We start from the raw sequence: 26,508 nt of genomic DNA, 5'->3' as shown, positions 1-26,508 counted from the left end.
CTGACTGATGAATAAAGTGTTATCTTCCAAAGAACCTAATTAAAATAAGGACAACCAATCAGAACACAGGGCAGGGTATAAAAACCCTTACACTCAGAGTTACTGGGAGAGCATGATACTGAGAGCTGCCTGGTAGAGCACTGGCTGTGGTAGCTGTGACCTTGGAGCTAGGTACTTCTAAATAAAGTGTATATACTCATCTTTCATCATCCTAGACTTCAACTGAGAATTCCAGAAACAAGAACCCAAGGATAGGCTAGCATTGCTTTCAATAGTACTGCATCACAGGCTGACATTTTCTGTTCTGAGTTTCCACACACAACACTTAAGTTGGCTTGCCGGTTACAGGGCAGCAGTCATAGTTAGTGCTACTGAGCCAAACAAGCTGTGAGTTCTGTCCACCATCAGCAGGAGCAGAATAATTCTGCATTACTATCTTCAGAGTACAAGGACATGGGCTTCAAGTTTCAATAGATAAAGAACTGGGGTAAGAGAAAGAAGGATACACGTAATTATTAAACAGTCTTGATCAAAGTATGGCCCGGTTGACCACTATGGAGGAGATCTGGAGAAGTTATTGTGATTATGACTTGAGGAGAGCAGTGTTGGTTGAAATACGCAAGACTTTGTCTCTAAGTGGTCTGTCCTTCAGGGTTTTGCTGTTTCTTTTCTTGGGAATATTCCCTACATGCGTCCTTATTGTCAAACCCTCTGGTTTTCAAGGTGATTGCAAAGTGACTGTAGAGAGAACAGTTCAAAGCAAAGAAGACAGACGCAAAGATGCAGGCAGGAAAGCCAAGCTTTCTCCTGCTTGTTATTAGTTCTTGGGTCCAAGGAAGGAGTATGTCCTTTCCAGTTAAGGTGGTTTTGAGTATGTTACAATAATTTCCAGTGCTTTGATTTTCTGGATTCCCCAGTGCAGCTGCTCTCACTGGTTCTGCTCAGCTTCCTAACCACCTGCTGTAACTGCTCATCTTGATATTATAAAACCCCTGGGTGCATACGTGCTGGCTTCTTTCCAGGTGGCACACCCATGCCCTGTTAGGAGTAGTCCTGGGGCTTCTCATTCTCCCAAGGGGAGACACTGGAAACATTAACAACCCAGAATTTACTTTGGTGATATTCACCGTGATGTATGTATAAAACCAGGCTTTTGACTCCAGGCTTAAGCCAACAGGAATCTCACATTAGGTCTGGCCATTTTCCTAATATACTAAATATGGGGCATATAATAAAGAGCAGAGAAAGGGGATTTATAAGATGGGAAGAGAGCACATCAGGACATATTCAGCCATCTTTGGGAGTACCAACATTGGCCTCTGTTTAAATAGGGAGAATTGGGGGCAAGAGGTGGTTAAGGCATGCATAGTCACAGGTGTGGCTGATTGAACATTATCTCAGTCTTTGTCTCTAGAGGAGTCTCAGAGAGGTTGTTTTGGTTTCCACTTGAGAAGAATTTTGCCTTTTGCTGCAAGATAAAGACAATAGCATTGCCTGTCTGAGGGATGGTAATTTGCCTTTTGTCACAAGATGCTTATTGGTAAATCCAGTCTTTTCTGGAAACCAAGGTGATTGCAAAGTGACTGTAAGAGGGAATGGCTCAGATCAAAGGTCACAGATGCAAGGTCATAGTGGAGGGCTAGGTGTCACCTTGTGAATGGATTTAATTCATGAAGCTCAGCAAAAGCATCTTCTAGGTTGCTTCTTATATGTCTACTCATTCACTCTCTGTCTGCCCTTGGTCTCCCAACATCTCACAAAGGAGAAAGAAAAAAAAATCACAACTTATAACTGCCACCCAAGAAATTTCAAAGATGCCATGAAAACTGGGTGTGGTAAGAAAAGAAAGCTACTGATCCAGCCAGAGGTCATGAAAGCACTCTGTCTGATTTCCCAGGATGTGTGAGCATGAAAATTCATGATGCAGAGACAAAGAGGAGAGAATCAGAGCTAAGATAGAGGCACTGAGGAAGGGAAGAGAAGGAGAAGAAGGGACGGAATAAGAGAACACACACAAGAAGAAAAGAAAGGTGCTCAAAATTATTCCAACATATTCTTTTATTTTTACTTGCAGGAAAGGTGACCGAGTCCCAATATTTCTCAATCAAGTTTACATAACAGTAGTTTCCATTTGTTTGTCTCCTTTCTATGTAGTTTGTGTTGGGTGTTTTTTTTTTTATATGCATGTATTTTATCTTCCCAACTGGAGGCCAGACCTGTACTTTGTGTGCAGTGAAGTAGCCAGCAAGCACATGTCTGAATTCACAGCTGTACTCTTGTTCTCTTTGACTCCCAATCTCATTTAACAAAAGCCTCTTGTTTACCTTTCTGTTGTATTGTCCCCAACTTATTCCTTCTGCTCCATCATGGCCTTTACTCCTCCAGTTTTGTTGTTTTAAAAGTTATATTCCTATGCTTCAACTTCTATCCTTAGTTCTAGGTGTGTACTGTTTGGTACCTGCACCATTGCAATTGTTGCTTTTCACTCCTCTCTCCTGCAATTCTTTCCACTAGCTTCCTGTTTAATCTGTCTGGAAGCAAGCAAACCTATTGTATTGTGGAATTCTCTAAGAAGCAGACAGATTCCATCTCCTCCCTGCTTTTTCCTTCTGTGTTTCTCCAGTTATAGACTATCTCTAGATGGGGGTGGACTCTCTCCTTCCATAGTACACAGTGTTGTTAGGTAATAAGGGGTACAGGTCCATTCCTCCTCATCAAGAATGAAGGAGGCAGAGGAGTACTATAGTGAAGTGGCAAGTTTATTAAAACAAAAGTAGAGCACAGACGCTCCATAGAGAGGGCCTGTTGGAGCTGAGAGTCCATTAAAGTCTTTTAGGCTATGAGCTTTCTGTTAATTCTCTTCTTACCCTGGGACAAGATCCATCAATGAGGGCCTACATGGGGACTTAGTCCTTTTATTGATCTCTGCCACTGTGTATGAGCACAGAAATAAGTCTGATTGGTCATGTCCAATTATGCATGAGAAGTAGACTTGATTGGACATGTTCGATTATGCATGAGGCATTGGGAACTCAGGGAATTATAGGAAAAAGAAGCACCATTTTGAGCATGCATGATATGCCACATGTAGTCTACCATGTTTTCCTTTCTTGCCCTGAATGTGTGCCTGGTCAGCCTTAACTAGATTCCTTCCCTCCAGGGCATTTGTTCCCCATGTACTTATTCCCATTCAGGGTTCATATAGCTGTACTCTGGCTTCAAGAAGCCTATGCTGGGTCTATATGTAGCTCATGGTTGAGGACTGGCTGAGCATGCATGAAGCTATAGGCAAGGAACCCCAGATTTGAAATAAGCGCAATGCTGTGATTTGATCCGAATATTTGTGTCATCCCCAAATCCATATGTAGAAAACTAACCAGAAGCATGGTAGCATTGCCACCAGAGGATGAATGAAAGATTCCTTCAGGTTCCCAGTTTCCACATAAAATCTTGTGTTTTTCTTTCAGGGAAAGCATTTCAGGATGTCTCATAAAAAGGAAAGCCTCACTAGGTGAAAGTGAGTAGAAAATCAGGCAAGGAATGATGGCCTATAGATCTTACAGATGGCAAGGTAAGCTGATAGACCCAAATCTGCCTGAGAGAGAAATGGGGGCAGGAGACTACCAAACAATGAGGACAAAAGAGTGAGGAAATTAAGGTGGGACATTAAATCTTTGGTGCCAGGACCTTACAGGAGACAGAAAAGGGGCTCACCAATCAAAAAGCCATCTTCAAGGACTCCAAGTCTTACTATTTAATCTGAGATCAAGCTCTGTAATGAAGAAGATGGCCCTATCCATGGGCTGAAGTTCTGTCTTTCTGTAGCATGCCCATGCTTCTGGTTCTTTTTCTCTATTTCTTGTCTAAGAAACTTTCCTATCACCTACTATGTTAGCATCTTGCCTGAGTGCTTCTCTTGTCAGATACAAGGACTCAGGTTGTTAAGCTGCCCTAAATTTCTGATGATATATTTGGTGTGTTGGTCAGGAAGTTAAGGATTAAGAATATTTTTTTTTCTGACTTGTATTCATCCAATGGTAACAAAAGTTTTAGTAAGGATAAAGTAGGGAGAAATAGAAAAAAGAAGTACTGTAGGTACATTTCTTGCTCCCCATGTAAGAAATGAGAGTTAAACACTCAAAATGGCAGATCTGATCCACTGCCTTTTTACTCTCTGAGCTGGAATTATGCCAACTATTAGGAAATAGTTCTGGGTGGCCACCATGGGTGCTATTTATTATTCTAAAACATGGAAATGTACCTGGACCTACAAAAACCTCAAGGATAAATAGTGAATTTTAAGACATATTTTCCCTAGATATTCTTCTCATCTTTCTATCTCTACTCATTCCTGGAGAGTGGGCAGGTGTTTTTTTTTTCTTTACCATTTCAAAAGAGAGGGCAGATTTAGATAGTCTCTTTATGTATCCTATTCTTGTAACTTAACATTAAAAAAAGAGGTGGTGAGAGGAGGCTTAAACTGCTTTTTCTGTAGTTTGCTTCGTGGTTATAATTTCTGAGTCTGGCCTTCCTGGTATTTGTTTAAAATAATATCACTTCCTTGTCTCTTCATCTATCTATACTTCCTCAGTATTAGGAGGTGGGACATTTATGAAGGTGACTAAGGTGGAGATCTAACTTTTGAAAGAAGCTCCTGGAAGCTGCTTATCTTCATCCACCATGTGAAGGTGCAGGAAGAAGGCACCGTCCATGAAACAGTAGTTGGCCCTCAGCAGACACCAAATGTGTTGATGACTTGGCTTTGAACTTCACAGCCTCCAGAACTATAAAGCACAAATATCATTTGTTAATGAACTACGTAGTTCATGAGCATTTTGTTACAGCAGCCCACACAGACCAAGACACCTAGTCAGCCATTACAGGCCATAGAAGTTTTTTAATTCCATGGCATGAATTGTTTACATTTAGACTTGTGTATTCTCACATGAATATGTCACTTATGGATTGTGTGTCCTGTCTTTCCAATGCAACGGTAAACCTTTTGTGAGCAGGGGCTACACCGGGCTGTGCTATGCAACCTCTCTTCATCTTTTTCTGAACTTACCTTTTGGCCCTGCAGTTCCAATAGCACCTTGACCACTGGCTTTTTCACACCCATGGCTGGAATGATCTGATACTGAGGGTAGCATTTAGATTTTAGTCTTCACAAGACTGAATAGCTGCTCCCCTCTTTAGCAGCAAGTTAAATAGCATCTTTTAGATTCAGTTTCTTCCTGTGTAAAATTGGAATTTACGTAATAGGATTCTTACAAATAGATGATATCATTATATTCCTAGGATTGTGCTTCCCACATAGAAGGTTATCAATAGACATTAGTTTCTTTTGTAGCAGATGCTTAAAAGCTTTTGCCGAGGAGTTGATACTCCTTAACTTGGACTCAGGAATTCACTGAAGGAAGGATAAAAGCTAGGCATCCCAGTTTCTACCTGGTCTCTGTGTCTTTTGCCCTGAGTAATTCTCTCCTGCAGGTTACTTTTCAGGATCTTGGAATTGAGGAGAACACAGACAGGAGTCAGACTACCTGCCAGGCTTCAGTGCCAGATATTGTAACAGGACCATACCTGACCAGTCCTAAAACAACTTCCTGGGGCTGGCACTAGACACCTGTGCCCGTTGCAACCCTCCTGTATCTGTATCTGCAATACTTTAACAATTACTCACACCTCTTCCCTATCCCCAATTCTTTCTCCTCTTTAAGTTGAGAGCAAATGTCTGTATAAGTAAGATGGGTTGAGATGTTCCCTTTTCTCTAGGTGCTCTCTCTCTCTCTCTCTCTCTCTCTCTCTCTCTCTCTCCCACCCCTCTCTCCCTCCCTCCCTCCCTCTCATTTGCCTGTTCATCTTCTGTGTGCTAAGTTGAGTGGCCAGATCTGACATAGGAAATTCAGAAGTTTGGGCCTGGGAGTTAAAATCTCCTATATCATTTCCCTTTCTGATGATCAATGTTATTTTGACAGGTGACTTACCATGAAATATTTGTTTTTGTTACCTTCATGGTATCCTCCAATAAGGAAGGTGATGAACCCAGGCAATCATAAGTCACTCTTTGGGTTTACTTAGAATGAGTTGCTCAGGTTCACGGGCCTTATTCCTTGGTTGGACCACATGGATGAGTCCTTCCACCAAGCCTGTTGGGCCAGGGCCAACCCCTGAATAGCGTGGAACAGTCATGTGGTTGAACTTAGAGCCTCCTTCATGCCTGCTTGTTCACCTAATGAGCACTAGACACTAAGTACTGAACATATCATCAGTGTAGGCCAAGGTGACTGGATGTAGACTTGCTGTAGTATCAAGTTGAAGCCACCAAGAAGCCGAGTGTGAGGTGCTATGTGGGGATGGGGGCTGCTTCCCTCCTCTTGTGCAGCCAATGCTGCCATGTTGTCTGTGTCTGACTCTTACCTCCACCTCCATCTCTATTCCATGGGCCTCCACCATGGGGTACATGAGCTTGTGTGGGGACAGGGGCTAAGGAGTGAATGCGAGCCAAAGAAAACAAGACATGACAAGAAGAAAGGAAACTTAGCTAGAGGTAAGAAGTGCAGGAGGAAACAGGGGGCTCTGAAAGAGACACAGAGGAAAAGGACTGCATGGAAACATGGAGTAGAAAAAGTTAGAAATAATGGGGGCAGGAGAAAGAAAGGGGGGGGAGAGAAACAGAGACAGAGACAGACAGAGATTTAAATGTGGTTTGGTTTGTCTTGCTTTGCTTTATTCATCGTTCTAGGGATGGAGCCTAGGGCCTTCTGCATGCTGGCCAAGTCTACCTCTGAGTCACACACCCAGCCATAGAGAGAATGAGAATTATACTGATGCCACATAGGGCTTTTTATTAAACTGATATATATATATATAATAAACTACAAACTAGGGTGTATATGTAGCATATTTTATATAAATACCATCTTGGGTCTTTTTTATTTCACCAAATGCAGATTATGAGGTAGGAAAAATGGAATCAGAGGTAAAATTTATTTGAAAGTGAGAGCAAGATACCAGGGAAAATAAGGATGGCCTCTTGGTATAGGTGCCAACTGGGATTCTCATCTGGGAGGGTCATCTTTTGCTATGTTAGGTCCTGTATACCTTCTTCCCAGGTGAGGAGGAGGAGAAGGAGGAGGAAGAAGAAAAGGCAGACAAGGAGGAGAAGGAAGAAGAAAAGAAGGAGGAGGAAGAAGAGGAGGAAGAGGAAAGTACAGATTTTTCAAAGTGAGAGAGGAAGAAGTGGGGCCTGGAAATCAGTAGTCCACCTGCAGTGCTCTTGGGGGCCCCCTTTTATATCCCTTTGGGAAAATTCCAGCTGTTCTGCCATCTGGTTGAGTCATTGTCCACCTCATTCTAAGGTGGGAGGATGGACACTCGTACCAAGTGTGGGTCTGCTCCAAGTTCCTTAGGGGCATTGCTTCTGTCAGGACTGCTATCTCTGTCTTCAGGAAGAGGAAGGGGAATTATCTCCACTAGGCACTGCCTCTCCCTGTCTGCATAGTCTTTCTGTCTTTCTCCTCAGTACAGGCAAGAATCTGCATCCTGCAGTTGGAAATACAGGGCTGAGGAGTGAAGGAGTAAAGCTAGGTTGGAGATGGTTGGGAAGTTTCTCTGAGCCGTGGAAGAAGCATCAAGTGCAGTGCAGGTATTTCCTGCTTCAGACTTGATACCAGAAGCCTGCCATTGTTTTTACTGTTTATTTTATCTCATTTTTTTTTGTCATGGAAGTTTGCACTGGGCACTTTGTTCTTTCCTCTGGGACAAGACACAAAGAAGGATTATCTGCCTGTCATTTGGGAATGAGGATGAAGGCAAATGTGGATGGAGCCTCCTCAGAGAGACATTGCCTAAATGATGCAAATTTGGGTCACTAATGATAACCCTACATTTTCTTCCAGATCTTGCCCCTTTAGCAGTTCTTTCTGCAAGGGCTCTAGGAAGAGAACTAGGTCAGAGGCCTTTCTACTTGTGTTCCTGCACTCTGGAGGCAGCTGTCCTCTAAGACTGGGGCACTGGGTGGGAGATCAGGGCAGAGCTCTACCCACCCTCTCCTGATACTCCTTAGAAACAGAAGACTGCTTCTGTTGGCTAGTGCTGGTGTGGGGGTGGGTGGTGGCTGATCGCTGATGGCTGATGTCATCCCGAGAGCTTTGAATGGTGCCATTTCTCAACATAGTTCTGTTCCTAGGAAACTCATTATTAGCCTAAAAGGGCTACAATGAAGAGCACTCTATATCCTGGAGCTACAGATACATCTAATGCACTGCTCTGGGGTTGTTGCTCAGAGATCTGTGTGGACACATTTGTGCTCCTGTCCAAAGTGCAGAAACTGAGAAGTTAACAGGAAGGATCTGAAGTTCTGGGGTACAATGATGGTGGAAAATCTGGGGCCCAGGTTTCCTGAGTGGGGTTAAAAGCTCCATGAGGCCACCAGGATAGCAGATGGTAATGTGGTTATCCTCTTCTGAGCTTTCTGTAGTTCCTTGGGCTCACTGGGGGACTTGCCCTGTACCCCATTATGTCAGTTCTGGAGACATTTGAATAATGAATTCTGCTTAAGACTGAAAACCTCGAACTTCCATCTGTAACAAGACTCGAAATAATTACAGCTGATGATTGCCTGGTATACTCAGCCAGAAAAAAAAAAAAAAAAACAGAACAGCTTTTGGCTGCCAGCAATTACAAGCAGCACGGGCTTCAGCACAGACAGAACTTTTAAATGAATACATGAATACATTGCTGTGGATCAGAAAGCAAGAGAGAATGTTAGAGCAGGGGTAGGTGGGGTGAAATGAGTGGACAGAAGATTAGTGTCGTCACTCACTAAAGGAGCAGTAGGTAGAGGAGAAAGAGAGAGAGAGAGAGAGAGAGAGAGAGAGAGAGAGCACACCTAGAGAAAGTTTAGGTAAGATATGCATGGAATTGTTGGATTGTGACCATGAGAGAGATTGACTGCTTATTCTCCTCCAACATATTGCCCATTCTAATTTAGGAGACAGTAGAAAGAGTTGACATGGCAATGGCATTCTAGGGGTACTACGATCTATATTTTAGGACTTTCTCCAGTTTGATCTCATACCATGGGAAAAAGTGAAGTGTAGTAACTTGTTTACAAATATGTGGTTTGGAGTTTCAGAACATGGTGTTTCTTTTCTTGTGAGATATGGTGTATACAGAATAATCTGCCGAATGAAAGAGATCTAGGTTCCACTCTATTTTGCTGTTAGTTACTGTCTTCCTTACCCACTTAGTGATTCTGAATCTCAGATTCCTCAACTGTGAATATTTTTTTCATTTGTTTCCTTGTGAATTAGATAGGATGGCCTCTACAGAGTGTCTTACCCAGCTGTTGGAGTAGAGGAAGATTTCAGTAAGAGGAGCTCTCCTTCTGTCTTAGAATGGCCCCTCCACTTTATCTTTTTCTTTCTTTCTATCCTTGACTTTATCTGTTTTCTTTTTCTGTACCTGTCATAGGGCTTGGACTCAGGGCCTGGGCACTGTCCCCAAGCTTCTTTGGCTCAATGCTAGTACTTTGCCAATTGAGCCACAGCTCCACTTCTGGATTTTTTTTTTTGATAGTTTATTGGAGATGAGAATCTCATAGACTTTCCTGTCTGGGCTGGCTTCAAATCATGATCCTCAGATCTTAGCCTCCTGAGTAGCTAGGATTATAGGTATGAGCCACCGGCATCTGGCTTGACTTTATCTTTCATCTGAAATCCTCCATATTGGCAGAAATGATCTGAAATCACCCATTGATTTAGAAGAACTGGGCATTTAGAACTCTTTAAAACAATTGGCTAGTGTAACAGTCAGGACTCTAGAGAGTTAGGCCAGTGGGATATCTTTGTGTACACTTATAGATGTGTAGAAAGGGATTTGTTGGGGAGTTGGCTCCATAACTATGGTGTCTACAAAATCCTATGAAAGGTTATCTGCAATCTGGAGATTGTGGGAGGCCAGAAGTGTGGCTCAGTCTAAGTCCCAAGGCTTCAGAACCAGAAAGGCTGTTGACATTACTCTTCGTGTGAGACAACAGTCTGAGAACCCAGGTGTGGGTAGGTAAGATGGAAGGCTACTGTTCTAAGTCCTGGTATCCAAAGGCTAGCAAGCCTGGAGTTCTGGAGAAGCCTGGAGAAGCCACCAACTCATCTTCTGTGTTTGTTCCTTTCTGGGGTCTTGGCTGACTAGAGGATGCCCTTTCATATTGAGGGCTAATTTCCATTTGGCCCACCCAGACTCACAGACTCATCATCTCTGGAAATGTCCTCCAAAAACCCCCAAGCAATGCTTTATCATTTAAGTATTCCTAGTCCAGTCAAATAGCCATCAAATTTAACTGTCCCAGTTAAGTTATTTTGTTGAGGGGCTTTAAAAATGAAACTATAGGAACTTCTGAACCAAAGTAAAAAAATTGGGTAACTTGCTGCCTTGGACCCCTCAGTTTATGATTTATGATTTCCCTGCCTGATGACTTGCACATCTGCTTCTGATGGTGAATTCTAACTGAGATTAGGAATAGCAGCCTGAAACTCCTAGGGCCTTAGCAGCTAGTACATGAGCCATCAAAGCTCAGATAATCAGACTGCTGGAATAGGGATTTTCACCCTGATTTGAAGGCTTTATCTTTTCTGTGCACTCCAGTTGCTTGTCTGCAGCTGACTCAACCCTCCCACTCCCAATCTGTGAGTTCAAGAAGGTTTGAAAGGCTGCTTCCTGTCTGCAGATGCTGGAACCATCTGGGGGCAGAGTTCATAGACCCTTAATCAGAGCAAACCTGCTGATGCACTGGAAGGAATGATCTCAGGAAACTGGCACAGCTCTCTCTCCTCTGTGAAGCAAAGTGGGTGTCTAATGCTGCAGTTGCCCCTGTCTATCACCTCTCCTTTGTATACTACTCTCTCATCAGTGTGGGAGTTTCGCTGTGGCCCCTGAATGCTTCCCTTTTTATCCCAAATGAGCTATTTCTTCAAGGAGCCCTGGTTTGTATACCATTTTCCCCAGGTCACCTGTATAGTTAGGGCTGGGGATGGCTAAAATGCTCTAAGATCTGCCTGGTTGTTCAGACTTTGCTTGTAGAATCTCTCTGGACTTAAGAGTTCAGCACCTCTTAACAATTCACTACTTTTGGCTTTCCTCTGCCTTCCTTGGGCCATCTCATTGCTTCTGGGTGTTGGCCCTTGGTAAAGAGAGGAGATGGAATATGAGAGAGAAAGTAGATGCCATGGAGAGTGAAACGTAACATCAAATGAAGGAAAAGGGCAGCGAGGAAGCACACAAAGCAAGAAAAGCGGTGAGTGGGGATTCCACCTCAGGGCTGAAGTTGAAGACTGGCCCCCAGCAAGTTTTTGGTTTTCATTTGTGAGAGTCATGACCCTCAGGTTGTACCTGGTGCATTAGGGTGTTCAGAAGTCACTGCACAGAGAAGGATGCTCAGTACAAGGGCACATATGTCCCAGACTTGATCAGCCAGACTTCCTGCCCCCTTACTCCACTGAAGACAACCAGAGAGAGCACTTGATGTGTGTTTGGGGGAGATTTAGCAGAAAGGAAGAGGGAAGTGTCTCAGAATGTTTTGTGTAGAGGTAGCAGAGAACTCTAGACTGGATATTTTATAATAAGCAGAGACTATTTAGGCTCATAGAGGCTCAGAAGTCTATGGTTAGAAGGCCAGGGCTAGTGAGGATCTCTTGTGGCATAATACATCACATAGTGTGAGAGACAGAAGGGAACTGAACTCCTGTTTTAATCTGGAAGCTAGTGCCTAATCCCAAGGCAGGACATTAATTCACTCTTTTTTTTTCTTCAAATTTTTATTATCAAACTGATGTTCAGTGAGGTTACAGTTTCATATGTTAGGCATTGGACACATTTCTTGTAGTGTTTGTTACCTCGTCCCTCATACCCCCCTCCCGCCTCCCCCTTTCCCTTTCCCCCCATGAGGTGTTCAGTTCACTTACACCAAACAGTTTTGCAAGTATTGCTTTTGTAGTTGTTTTTCTTTTTTTACCCTGTGTCTCTCAATTTTGGTATTCCCTTTCAATTTCCTAGTTCTAATACCAGTATACATGGTTTCCAATATACTCAGATAAGATTACAGAGATAGTGTAGGTACAACCACAGGAAGGTGATACAAGAACATCATCAATAATAGAAGCTACAGATACACATGGGACGTTGAAAGTAGTTACAACTATGATATAACAATCATTTCCATAACATGGAGTTCATTCTTAAGGACAGAGACCTCCTCTCTGGAAGGATTCACCTCCCAATAGGTGCTTTGAGGAATGAGTTTGTATTAGGACACAGCAAGAAGGATCTCATGATTCCTGCCTCTGAAACCATGAAGAAAAGGATTTCTCTTTGATGGGAATCTACATTGATCTCATAACCCATTGCTGCCTTCAGGGCCCAATGACACCCACCCCGCCCCCCATTCTAGGACCAGTTCTTTGAAAAGCCTCAGCCCCTGGCCCTTTCTAAAAGTGCACATTGTACCTGCTGAGACTGCCTGTGGTAGCTGCTTGATTTCACCACTAATTGCTTTCTCATTTTGTTACACTTAGACTCAGGACCCCTCTCCCTCTGTGCTCCTTGTATCTCTGACTCTGCTTGGTGGTACTTGGTGGCCCCTCTGCAGCGATGATCAAAGTCTGATCTGATCCATTGTGGTCTCTGTCTCCTCTCTTTCCTTTCATCTGCTTGATCTTTCCTAACACTATTTACCATAAGTGACCCAGTTTGGGGCTGATACAAATGGACCAAGGCAAGGGCGTGGTGGGCAGAATGCCACTCTTGTGCCCAGGAAGATGTAGATCCTTTCTTGGAGTTACTTATGATTAGGAGCTAAGTGTTGCCTTGGGATATGAGACATTTCCTACTCACTTGTCAGTTCTCCCCACCTCTTGCCTTCCATTCAAACCTTACCAACTCCCTGAAGTTTGTAGAATTCCTTGGCCAAAACCAAAGTTACTCTTGAGTGCTGTGAAGTGCATCCAAGAGTCAAGGCCCTAACTTTCCAAATACCATGTTTATGCCACTGGTATATAACTAGAGTCCAGCTGACTAAAACCCCTTTTAGATCAAATATCCCTATAAATATGTAAGTGAACAGTACTTACAATACTTGATGGCACTGAACAATTTGTTTACTCTTATGGAGCCTCTGATTTTTTTTTGTTTTGTAAAAAAATGCTTATTGTTGAAATGAACCAGCTTGAATTCATTAGCATTTGCCACCTTAAAAATCTATTGACCTGCATTGTCTGTGTATCTACAAAATATATCCATTCTTTACATGTATTTAACATATTTTGAGTGCTACAATATAGGTTTCAAGCACTCATTGATTGTTAAATAATCATTATTGAATTGGCCCTGGGGTTACAGAGATTAAGGATACATGGTTATGCTTCTCATGTTCAGAAACTGAAGAGATGAAGAGGGAGGAAAAGGAAGAAGTGGGGAGAAAGAAAGAGATTCCTGTACCGGCTCCACTTTTTCTTGTTCCTGTGATAGTGTCTTCCATATGGTATGTGAATTTCTCAGTAAATACTTATAAATCGGCTGATAAATAAGCCTAATTCCCTCATGGCAGCAAGTGCTGCTATGAATCTTAAGTGGGATTAGTAACTCTGATAGAGAAGTGTTGGTTAAACTTGGGTTGTGAACACATGGTTTTATCTTGTTTCCTTTCCCAGAGCCTAATAAAATGATAGCAAAAGGTGTTAAAAAGAAAGAAACACCTATAATACACAAAGAGGTTAAGGGACAGATGCACAAGAGAGGCGACTGTAGCAAATGTTAGAAGTGGGAGAGCAGACAAAAAGATAGGTAATTGCTTCAAAATAGTCAAACTAGATAACTTAAGCATATATTTCTGTGTCTCTCTTTGTGTGTATGTATATTTAAGAGTGAGAGTAAGCAGAGAGACACACACACACAGAAAGACAGATAAAGGGGGAGAGATAGAGGGAGAAAGAGAAAAAGAGGAACAGGGTAGTAAAAAGAGAGAGGAAGGAAGGGAGGGAGGAAGGAAGGGAGGGAGGAAGGAAGTGAGGGAGGAAGGAAGGAGGGAGGAAGGAAAGAAGGATGGGACGAAGGAAGGAAAGAAGGAATGGAGAGAGGGATGAAGGAAGGAGAAGCAAATAAAAAGCAAACTTAAAACTCTTGGACTATTAACATTAACAATACATTTTACTGGCGTTTACACATCTTAGGAGACAGACAGTAGGGAAGAAAAAACTAGACCAACTTTGCCAAATAGTTTATGCTCTCATAAATTTTGTCTCAGGTCTGTGGCTACCTGCCCTGGAATCATGCCAAATGCTGGTGAGAATACTGAGTTTCTGAATATCTGAGTTGCAATTTCTATGTAAAATCATATGAATAATTTCCCTTTAGTTTTTTTCCATATATTGCCAAATTGCCATTGAGTGAAGTTTTAATGACTATTATTTCATGCAATTTGCCTGAGGTTTTCATGTAAATAAAACTTTCCCAGCAATTGACTGTTTTTTGAAGTCAAGAAATAAACATTAAAAATCTATGAAAATGAAACAAAAGAAAACAAAACACAACAAAACCTCTTGGGTTCTGAATATGGATATTCCAATAGCCTTCCTTGAAGCTGAAAAGAGAAGATTTGATTGCCAAAACACACAGGAACCCAAGTCTGCCTCTCCAGCCCATAGAACTGCGTGGCTCTTCTCATACCCAGCAGAAACCAGGAAACTTGTACAAAAAAGTGTGAAACTGTTCTGAAAATAAAGAAGGACCAAGTGAAAGTTTTTCTGCTACGTAAGAAGGCTTCCAGCCTCCTTCTCTTATCCTGCTTTCTAAATCAGGCAACCAAGCTTCCTACACAGGAGATTGGATACTTCCTTTCTAGGAAACTGGACTGACATTTAATAAAAGATTTTCAGATAAAGATCACAGCCTAATCCATGTTCAGCCTTTGGATTTCCCAATCTTCAGCAAAGCCTGCCATCCATAAGCTTAGCAGGCAGCACAGCTGGGTTATGCTACAGTAACAAGCAAGCCATTCAACTTATTAACTTGCACCAATGAACATTCATTTCATACTTGAGCTGCGTGCCATGGTTGGCTGGCTGGACCGTTGCTCCAAATTGTCTTCACCCAAGGGTTTAAGTTAGTAGAGCAACGATGAGCAAACACCATAATCATCATCATGGCAGAAGAAAATAGTATGGGATGGATTATGCACGGGTACTTTCAATGGATATTTGTAAGGTAAATCTAATGAATTAAAATATTTGACAAAAATATATTTACTTATGGCATATGACATCACGTTTTGATATAGGCTTATATTATGGGATAGTTACATTAAGCTAATTAACGTATATATCCATTCACTAGTATTTTCATGCTGAAATCAATTAAAGTCCATTTAGCAATGTTCAAGTATGTGATAAGTTGTTAACTACAGTCACTGTAATGTACAATAAATCTCTTCAATTACTTCTCCTTGTGTACTGAAAATTTGCATCCTTTGACCAATATCATTCCTATGCTTCTCCTTATTGCTCTAGCCCCTGATAATCACTATTTTATCTTCTACTTGGAGGAGTTCACCTTTTTTTTATATCAAATAAATAGTGTCCAAAAGTCCTCCTATATGCCTAGAAAGAGAAAAACAGAATATTTGGGAACAGCTGCAATCATCACCACTCAATCCAGCTCATACAAAGGTGGCTTCAAAATAAGTTTGTTAGTGGCTGCTTCACACATATGAATGGAACCACTGCTGTGTGGTTGTGTTACAAACCAAATGATTGGGTCCTTCTGCTCTACCCAGGTAGAAATAGTGGAGGAGAAATGCATCCAGTGTTTTTGGCCCTTATATTTACAGGTGGTGGAGTTGATGACAGTGTGCAATGGCAATCATCCCTGGGCCTTTGGCAGTTAGAGCAACAGCACAGGATACAGTCCTTGGGCTTTCAGGTCCCTGAACTCTGATTGCTAGGGATTCAGGGTCTTAAGTGTCACAGCTCCTTTAACCCTAAGTGTTCACGCTTTTTGTACCCCAGGTGACTGGAGGCCTTAAGTGTTGATGGTTCTCCACTGCCCACTAATATTTGGCTGCCCCACTTTAGTCAGGCTCATTATGGGCTGCTCGTCTTACCAGCTTCACAAGCTGCTCTGCTGCCTGGGCAGCTTCCTTTCTTACTTTCTTCTTCTTTTTTTCCCTTCAATTGGCCAGCTCAGCAAAGATGGTCAAGGCTACTTGGGAGAAAGTCTTTATTAGGACTTTGTTGTTGTAACATGGGGAGGCGGGGGTTGTGGAGTCAAGGAGTGCATCTCACAGTTGCTCAAAAAGTGACTGAAGCAACCTACTTATAGCCACAAGAGGGGATGGACCAAGGTGTCTACATGAATCATAGTAGTCCCCTTCATACTTGTGTCCATCATGGTATGCCTTATTATGCAAATGAAGGTTGGGTTGACATGCTCCCCCTTATTCTTGTGGTAGTTCTTTCTTTCTTTTTTCTTTTGGGCTAACATACCTTTCAAAAGAGTGCTTATAACAAAGGCTTATGGGTAACAAACAGTCCTTTGACAAATGCTTAACAACGCATTGTGGATGTTCTGCAAATGTGCTATCATGTTTACCCCAGTGTCCTCGGGAGTGGGACAGGCTCGTTACCATATGTTCCAGTATAAATCTGTTTCTCCCAAAGTGTACTTGATTCCCACTGCAGCAGTGCTCGAGGAGGGGCCTAAATGTGAGGTGATTGATCATGAGGGCTCTGTCCTTATTGCTTGTGTTGTAGGGAGAGGTTCTTTCTAAAAGAATGGTTCTAGTCCTCCTCCTTTCTTCCCTCTCTTCCTCTTTCCCTTCATCTCTACTTCTGTCTCTCTCATTTCTTCCTCCCCGTCTCCTTTTCCTGCAGTGGATGTTGTAGTATGAGGACTCTTGCCAGTTGTAGCTTTTCCCATGACCTTGGAACATGTCTGTAATAAGAAGGCAATGGATTTCTGTTTGTTGTCTCCTCTGTGGTATTCTGATAGCAGCAGCATATGAATTAAGATAGTCAAACACTTAATGTGAACATTACTGTAAAAACCAGAGACCAACATAAACAAAGTTTTTTTAAAAAGAGAATTAGGAAAAAAGAGGCAATGTATGGAGCAGAAGAAAACTTGAAGAATAATTGGTGAATTAGTCTCAGAATAAAAAAAAATGTTTTATTCCTATAAGAAGAATAGATTGTCATGAAAAGGAATAATCAGAAGACTAGAATAGCCTCTGACAATTGAAGATATGATAAAAGAAAAATTTAAATTCGATGGAGAAATTTGATTAAAAACGTCGCTGAAGCAGAGCAGAGTCCTCATTTGGTTCAGAAGAGAAAAAATGTGGATCTATCAAGAAAGCCCATCTTCCAATTAATGAGAGTTACAAAGAAAAGATAAGTAAAACAGAAGACATTTTTCAAAGAAGTATTTCTAGAAATATCAGTATTAAAAGCAACTTTTCTCCACATTGGGAAACAAAGATCTCTGCTAATCTCATCCTGTTGGTATTCAGGATACCAGTGATGATATGTTCCCACAAGCCTCTTGAGGAGGGAGGAGGCAGCAGCATAGGAGAGGATAAAGGGATGAGAGTAGGAATGTTACTGGTCTTGTCAAAGCAGCTCAGAAAGAATAAAAACCAAAGCTGAAGCTCAAAGTATGAAGCTTAAAGAAATTCCCAGGAGGAATGTGGGCAAGAATTAGAGTAGTCCTACTCAAGAGTGTGGGAATGGGAGGTTTCCGGAGTGTGGGAGGAGGAATTCACTATGTGGATCAGGAGAGATCTGGTTGCTGTTTGCACTCTAGGCTTTGTGTCTTGTCTGTCTTGTTTTCCTTCCTTCCTTCCTTCCTTCCTTCCTTCCTTCCTTCCTTCCTTCCTTCCTTCCTTCCTTCCTTCCTTCCTCTCTCTCCCCCTCCTTCCCTCCCTCCCTCCCTCCCTCCCTCCCTTCATCCCTCCCTCCCTCCCTCCCTCCCTCCCTCCCTCCCTCCCTCCCTCCCTCCCTCCCTCCCTTCCTTCCTTCCTTCCTTCCTTCCTTCCTTCCTTCCTTCCTTCCTTCCTTCCTTCCTTCCTTCCTTCCTTCCTCTCCTCCCTCCTTCCATTGCCCTCCTCCTCCTGCTCTTCTTCTGCTTCTCATCCTCCTCCTTCTCCTCCTTCTGCTTCTCCTTCTACTTCTCCTCCTCCTCCCTCTCCTCCTCCCTCTCCTCCTCCTTCTTTCTTCTTTCTCCTCCTCCTCTTTTCTTCTTTCTCCTCCTCCTCTCTCTTCTTCTTCTTCTTCTTCTTCTTCTTCTTCTTCTTCTTCTTCTTCTTCTTCTTCTTCTTCTTCTTCTTCTTCTTCCTCTTCTTCCTCTTCTTCTTCTTCCTCCTCCTCCTCCTCCTCCTCTTCTTCCTTCTGCTTTTGCTTCTGCTTTGCCTTTTCTCCTCTTCTTTCTCCTCTTCTTCTTCCTCCTCCTTCCTCCTCTTCCTTCTTCTTTTTCCTCTTCTTCCTCTTTTCCCTCCTCTTCCTCCTCCTCCACTTCCTTCTCTTCCTCCTTCTCTTTCCTCTGCTGAAAATAGAACCCCAAGGCCCTGTGCATGCTATCACTGATATACAAGCCCTCCCCCAAACTGTTTCAGCCTTTTGAGTTTAAAAAAAATGATGTGTATGCCTTGTTTCATTAAAACAAAACCTCCAATTAAAAATATCTCTATGTAGAGGCAGGTTATAAATTGAAAAGAAGTACAGGAGATTGATTTCTGATTTTGGCCATTATGCAGCCTTGACCACGTCATTTGACCTCTTCGGTAAGTAGACTTGTTTCCTCATCCACAAAACAGCATAGCCTCTGCCCAGAGGACTTCAGCATCTCTTTCTGGCCAGTATACTCTAGAATCCTAAAGGGTCAAAGTGCACACTCTCTTTACTCAGAGGGCCTTGGGTCTCAGGATGGCCTGGAGTCACATTCCCTTCTGAGGTTCACATGCCCTGGATTCCATCTTTCACAGGAATTGCCAGGCTGGAGGTCACGTGCAGTGTGGGTTGCATGGAAGGTTGGGGTGTGGGGCTTATGTTTAAGCTCTCAGTTCTGCATCACGGGACCCTCTGAGACTCCCCACTGCGTAATGGGGCTGGCTGGAAGCTGATCTGGCAGCTCGTTAACACTCAATTAAAGCTCTTCTCTACAGTATGGCATTAACTTTTTAAAAATTTATACATGCAATTGAAGGAATTAAAGTGCAACTGTGGTTTTCAAAGCGGCTCATGTGAGGGAGGCTGTGAAATTGTTCTCATCTGCCCAGTATTCAGTTTTCAAATTTATATATGCAATTGAGTTGGAAATTAAAGTGTGGTTTTAAGGTGGGTGCGGGTAACGTACACAGCACAGCATTAACCATTTTATATTTATAAATGTAATTAAAATGGGATTACTTTGGAATTAAAGAACACAGGAAGGAAAGATACATACTCTTTCTTGAGGAGAGGCTGTTTGTTTCCCCCTCCTTGCTCTAATCTAAATTCTTGATGAGTATATTGTTACCCAACTCCTATGGACTAGTGAGCTTGGAGTTTCTGAGCCACAATGACAAAGAAATCCCTGTTACAGTCAGCATCACTCTTCCTCGTCTTGCTTTTTCAAGCTAAAACGGAGGGTGTCTCCTTCCCATGGGAGTTTGGAGGGTGTCTGCACTTGATGTTTGAAAACTTACAAGTACTGCGAATGTTAATTTACTTAGGGAGATCATGGCGGTGAGGCAGAGATGGCATTGTTTTTAGTCCCTGGAGTTAGGCATGAAATGAATTTTCTAGAACTAAGGAAGTAAATGTGAGTGTGGGACACTTCTGCAGTCACAAGCTTGGCAGCTTGTTACCCTGGTACACCTAAAAAGAAATCTAGGGCTGGGAATATGGACTAGTGGTTGAGTGCTTGCCTCACATACATGACGCCTTGGGTTCGATTCCTCAGCACCACATATATAGAAAAAGCTAGAAGTGGTGCTGTGGCTCAAGTGGTAGAGTGCTAGCCTTGAGCAAAGAGAAGCCAGGGACACTGCTCAGGCCCTGAGTTCAAGCCTCAGGACTGGAAGAAAAAAAAATGAAATCTACTTTCCCAGAGGGACAGCCTGCACTGAGGAGGCTCTTTCTGGTGGAATCAGACATGGGCGAATTAGGGAAAGTGCTGGTGAGAAACCTGTGGTTTTTCTGGGAATCTAAGCAGTATATTCTACAAAACTAGACAATTATCCTGAAGCTTGCCTTTCTCTACTCCTCTAACACTATCAGAAAATATTGTTATTTTATTTATTTTCATCTTTAAGTGGTTATGCAGAACAGTCACCATTCAGCAAGTGGGTTTATGAATATGATGCATCTTGATTGAGGTTACCCCTTTCATCATTCTTCCTAGAAATTCTCGAAGTATTTTCTCCTTCTGGTTTAGACTGCTTCTTGAGAGATCCTTGGCCCTTCCAGTTAAACCACCAGGACATGTCTCATCCATGTGGTGAAGCCATGGTTCTAGAGTAGTCCAAGATCTTTGTGCTCTCCGAGATGATAATTGGGAGATGATAATTGGAGGATGTGCAATCGTGAGGCAGGTTCTAAATATCTCCATCTTCCTGTGTGCCAGGCCTCTTCGAAGGCAGGTGGCTTGTCTGCACCCTCCCGTCCCCCATTCCCTCCTCACTTCATTGTCCTGGGTTTTTCTCACTTTCCCAGCAGGAATGGAATCAGTAACTCTGCTTGGCTAGGCACTATGGAGCCTGGAAACTGCAGGCATTCTGAGCTTCCTCTGGCCAGGCACAAGCTTCCTTTCTTGGGGCCTTTCCCTGATCCCAGCTCCATGTGAAGAGGTGGACAGAGGTGGGAGGGGGTGCTGCCTCTCTGTGTTTGTATCACTCATCATTGTCATTTTCAGAAGTCTTTGAATCAAGACCCCTTTCGCCTTTCCTCCCTCTAACACATTTGCATGCTCACTGAGGCGAGAAATTACATGATTTCAAGATTGCACTCAGTCCTGCTTCAGACCTTGGGCCTAGTTAGCAGGGCCGTCACTGCGCAATTAAACTGCATCTCACTATCCTTCATAAGTACTTGCTGCTGCTCCAATGTGGGTGCTTTATCTGTGGCTGGGCTTTGCTGCTCTGCTGCCCCCGCTGTTCCTCTTTGTCCCATCTAGAGCTACTGGCGACACAGCCCATAGGAAGGCTAGTGAGAATGAGAAATGCACAGTGAGTCTTGGTAAATGAATCTAGAAGGTTCATTGAGTGGCTGAGTCCACTGAAAAGAATTCAATGGATGAAGTTCACAGAAATGAAAAATTGGCTCACACCTGTAATCTAAGCTATTCAAGGGGGTAAGATCAGAGGATTGTGGTTCGAAGCCAGCCTGGGCAGGAAAGTCCCCATGGGACTCTTATCTTCAATGAACTACTCCAAAGCTGGAAGCAGAGTTGTAGCTCAAAGTAGTAGAGCACTAGCCTTAAGCAAGAGAGCTCAGGGATAGCACCCAGGCCCTGAGTTCAAGCCTCACTCCAACAACAAAGGAAAGATTGGAGAAAAGTCGCTTACTATAAAGAAAGACAAACAAATCAGGTAAAATCCCTGACTTCTTTATAGGTGCCTTGTGTCAGCAAAGATGTGCAGGAACTTCCCAAATCATACTAAAGACAACAGGCTTGAAATTGAATTCAGAGAGAAGAGAAATGGTGAGAAAATAGTAAAGGCTTTGTTCATGAAAAGAAATGTATCATATCTGATAGTAAAGAGCAATACAAATAGAGATACTTACTGATGAATGGGGTAGGGGAGGCACAGAGGCAGTGGTAATGCACCACTTCCATTGGGAACCATGCACACATGGGCTCCTGTAGCTCGGGAATGTCCCATTTGCTTTGGCTACTGTGAAACAGGAAGCCAAATTTGCATCTGACCTTCAGCAACTGGACGGGTCCATTTTTTTATGCATTTCTATGGACTGATCATCGTATTTTCTCTTTTATCTCCTTTTACTTTTTTATCTTCTTTACTTTCAGTTCCTCAATTATTTCAAATTTCCTGAAAATCTTTTGGTGACTTAGGGCACAAAGTATATCAGTCAATGAATTAGAAATTATTATGGGATTTACTCAGAGGACGAGAGAAGCCACTTATGATAAATCTTCCTGAATTAAGCTATGTGAAGAGAAAGCCAAACTGAATTGTGTGATTTTTTTTTTGGCATCACTTATGAATACCTTTACTTGTTTTCAGTTCATCCAGAGAGAACTGATGTGATATCTATGTAGTCTATGTTTCTCTTTCACCTCATTGTTCAGATGGAAAGGTGGGAGAAATCACTTTCTTGGTGTGCAAAGCAGGTAGAAACGAGGATTGTATCCCAAAACACCTGGCATTGTGCTTCTAGGCCCAGTGGGTTAGAGGTCTTGCAGAAATGAACCAGGTCTTAAGAAGCTCCTCCTTTCTTGGCTTTTAAACAGTTCCTTGAATTGTGATGCATTATGTATACAAATGCTCTCCCAATGGTGAAAGAAGCAGTGGGCATGAAAGTGAGAGGGAAACTGGGAGCTTCTCTGCCCTGGACATCACCCGGTATAGTGGACATGAGGTGGACACCCTCTAGGTGACCACTTCTCATCAGAAAACCCAACACCTGAACTTAGTGTCACTGAGAAATACTGTATATAGAAGTAGAACAGAACTATACAATCAAACAGCAAGACAATTAGAGGTATTTGTCATGTAGAAGAAAATGAAGCAGAGCCATGTGACAAGATGACAAGGTGGCCAAATGGCTGTTCTTGAACACAAAGACTCTCAGTAGAAGAAACAGCCAGAGACTGAGACACAAACCACACTGGAGCCACTGATAGGCAGAGAGGCCGAGAGTAGGTGAGCATGGACAGACTTTCTGAGCCAGATCAGGAAGAGGCCTGGAGATCACAGCTAGAAATTATTTTACATATAGTAGAAATCCAGGACAGGGAAGGTAAGCAGGAGAAGGAAGAGATTTGACTTGTCTTAGGAAGTTCTTTGGCTCCTTTACTGGGAACGAATTCAACAGGGAAGAGAGGGACTCTTGTAGTATTACAATTCGCCCCCACTGTCTTATTTCTACCACATACTTGACCTCTTTCTCTGCCAGTTCCTTCCCACATCAGTCAAGGTAGTGAAGGCTGGCTTCTGCCTAGACTGAATAATATGTAATAGCAAACATGTGCCCTTGCAGGAACTAACTGACTGCCAGGTAAAAGCCAATCTGATGAGTTTGGGAATCCAAAATTGTGACAGATCTCATTGTCTTGTCTCTGCCTGTCTGGAGTCACCGGAGGACAGTTGTTTCTGCTTCCTGTATCTGGTACCAAGTCTAGCTAACCTGCAGGCACTTAACACCTATTTATCGTTGTCATTGAGACTGACAAATAATGGAACCCCTCCTGCCACCCAACATATGCAAAGGTAATTGCTGCTTGAGCTGGAATCAATTCAGACCACACTGTTGTAGCTGAGACAAGAACTTCCCCTTATCTCAAAGCCTTACAGCTACAGGAACTGGAGGGAGTTATCATTTGCTGGTGCTTTTTAAGCCAGTAGTAGTTTTTCAGCAAGCATGTCAAACCCTTAATGGGGTTTTTGAAAGTAAACCTCTCATTTCAAGGGAGAAGGAAAAGAAATAAACAGTTGCCACTCCAGTTCTGCCCTTTACCTTTTAATTGGGGGAGAGGGGATCTGAGTGCAGTAGGAGTGGGCAGAGTGATTCTCAAAGCAAGTAGAAGCCCGTTGGAAAACCATCTCCTGCGGCCACGGTCTACTCAGGAGCTTGTGTGGATAAAATATTAAGTACTAGGACAGCAGCAATGTGCTTGCTGCAGACATAATAAGATGAGTAGTTAAAGGTCTGGCATTCTTTAGGGAAACAAATGATTGATCCACTCTGCAAAAATAAATAACCTGGCTCTTTAGATCTATGGAGCAACTTTAAATATTTAATACATCATATGTGTGTGAAGGATTTGTACTCACCCCATTCCACGTCACCTGTGATTTTTGGATGAATTTATCAAACGTGTCTTTTTAAAGACTTCTGATCCAGGCCATGGTTACAGGAAGCATCATTTAAAATTCTTCTTCTGTCCCTTTTTTGGCACAGGGCTCCTTGGAGACCGTGATAACACACAGCCGTTGGGGAGGCTGTGCGGTTTTTGGAGGGCAGTGTTGGGGAGCCGGCCATCTGGGTCATTGGCATACGTCACAGGCATCGATCACATTGTGCATCTGCAGCTGGGAAGTAGCACATTGAACACAGAACATCACAAAGAACGGGAAAGGAATTGGTCCCTTGCTGAAAGCTGCTAGTGACTTTGAAGGACTCCATCCCCAAGCAACCGCAGGGCAGCTACCCTGATGCAACCTTTGTGTGTTGCCACAAGAGGGCGGTGTTTAGAGAGTGTTATGCAATTTTAGTATATGAGGGCTCCCGGTGAGGTGGGACATGACTCTGAGGAGTTATCTAAGCACAGCATCAATTGCCCCTGTAAGGAGGGAGTGCTAGATGGTGGGATTTGTTCAGGCCAGAGAAACAAATGTAGGAAGGAGGCACCCATATGTCTGCCATGGCTGGGCATCTGTTTCTAGTCATGTTGGTGGCTATGGGCAAGTAACAGCGTCAGGTGATGATGAGTGGATGAATGACTGTTTGGTGGACATCTGTCAAGGTTTACAGTCTTCACTGGAGACAGTCCTAAGTTCAACTGTCAGGAGATTTCCAGGTAGAGGGGTTTGTTTGGATTTCCTGAAGGGACACAGTGCAGAATGTTCATGGATGTTCTTATGCCTCACTGTCCAAGTCTAGCAGACAGCGGTGTCCAGTAATGAATTATTTCATTCATTGCAGTCCATGTGTATTTGTGAAGTGTTTATTCTATAATACTCAGCACCTCTGCTGAGGACATGGGGGTAAGGCATGGAAGATACAGCCTTGACTTCTCAAAGCAGGAGCCCTCTACCAGAAGTTGTAGTTTATCCACAGAATGACATACAAGGGCTTTATTAGATAGTTCATATAAGTCTTTCTTTCTTTTTTTTGGTGCTGGTCCTGGGGTTTGAAGTCAGAGACTGGACACTGTCACTGAGCAATTTCACTTTACTATTGAGCTACAGTTTTGCAGCTTTTTACTGGTTCACTGGAGATAAGAGTATCACAGACTTTCTTGCCCAATCTGGCTTCTAACTGTGAACCTCAGATCCCAACCTCCTGAGTACTTAGGAATAAAGGCATGAGCCACCAGCATACAGCAAGTCCATCCTTTTATTTTTTTTTTTTTATTTTTTTTTTTTTGCCAGTCTTGGGCCTTGGACTCAGGGCCTGAGCACTGTCCCTGGCTTCTTCTCGCTCAAGGCTAGCACTCTGCCACTTGAGCCACAGCACCGCTTCTGGCCGGTTTCTGTATATGTGGTGCTGGGGAATCGAACCTAGGGCCTCGTGTATCCGAGGCAGGCACTCTTGCCACTAGGCTATATCCCCAGCCCAAGTCCATCCTTTTAAAAGGGCTAAAGAGAGTAGAACATTTGTGGGAAAACATGCTTATTCAAAAATTAAATAAAACAACTTTTGGCACAAGTGGGAAAATGGGTAAAGAGAACATTATTAGGAATATAAAGCCCACTAATGGGCCTGAGAGACTGGCAGAAGAAACAGGCTTCACTGATAGAGTTCAGATTATTGCCTTTGTAGGCGCAAGTTTGCAACCAGGCTCAGCTTGTGCTAGAGAGAGCAGATGGAGAGGTGGATCCTTCTTTTCGAGTCTTGCTCAACCCTGGAAATGCAACAGATGGTGCTGAACAGCCAAATGAGGCCAAGTTGGGGCACACACAATGGGCTGGTCCTACTCATCTGTGTGCACATTGTCTCCTGGTACCTTGGAAAGGGGTGGAATGGAAGCTGAGTGTGTGAGTGTGTGTATGTGTGTGGAAGGGAAAGCATGGCTTTCTGGGGAATGTTCACACTGAATAGGAGAGAGAACAGAGTGAGGACCACAGAGATAGGAGAGGCCACAGGAAGGCTCCGATGGCCCTCTTCCCTGGAGTGACAGCTGGCAGGCAGCTGTAGAGATATCGTGTGTGTGCGTGTGTGTGTGTGTGCGTGTGTGTGTGTGTTAGCCACAGTGACTTGGCGTTTATTGAATTGCTGTGGATTTTCTAAAAGCAAAGCAAGCATACTAAATTGCTGCAAATTACCAAGGGCTTTCCTAATGTTTGATAAAAATACTGTGAACATTTAAAGGACACAGGCTCAGCCAACAGCTCTGAGTATGTGGAGAGAGAAGTTCCTATACTGAGGACAAATGTACTGGCTTTTCAGTAAAAATAAGCAGAGTTGGGAGAAAGGGGACTACCCCAGACAGAGGGTGTTGCGAATTTAGGTTGACGTTCCCTTCCTTTCTACGATTCACTTGTGTTCATTTCAAGCATGAGTTTCCTCCCCTGGT

Source organism: Perognathus longimembris, chromosome 3, assembly GCF_023159225.1.
Source record: "Perognathus longimembris pacificus isolate PPM17 chromosome 3, ASM2315922v1, whole genome shotgun sequence".
Lineage (NCBI taxonomy): Eukaryota > Metazoa > Chordata > Mammalia > Rodentia > Heteromyidae > Perognathus > Perognathus longimembris.
Note: the sequence above shows the minus strand (reverse complement) of the source record.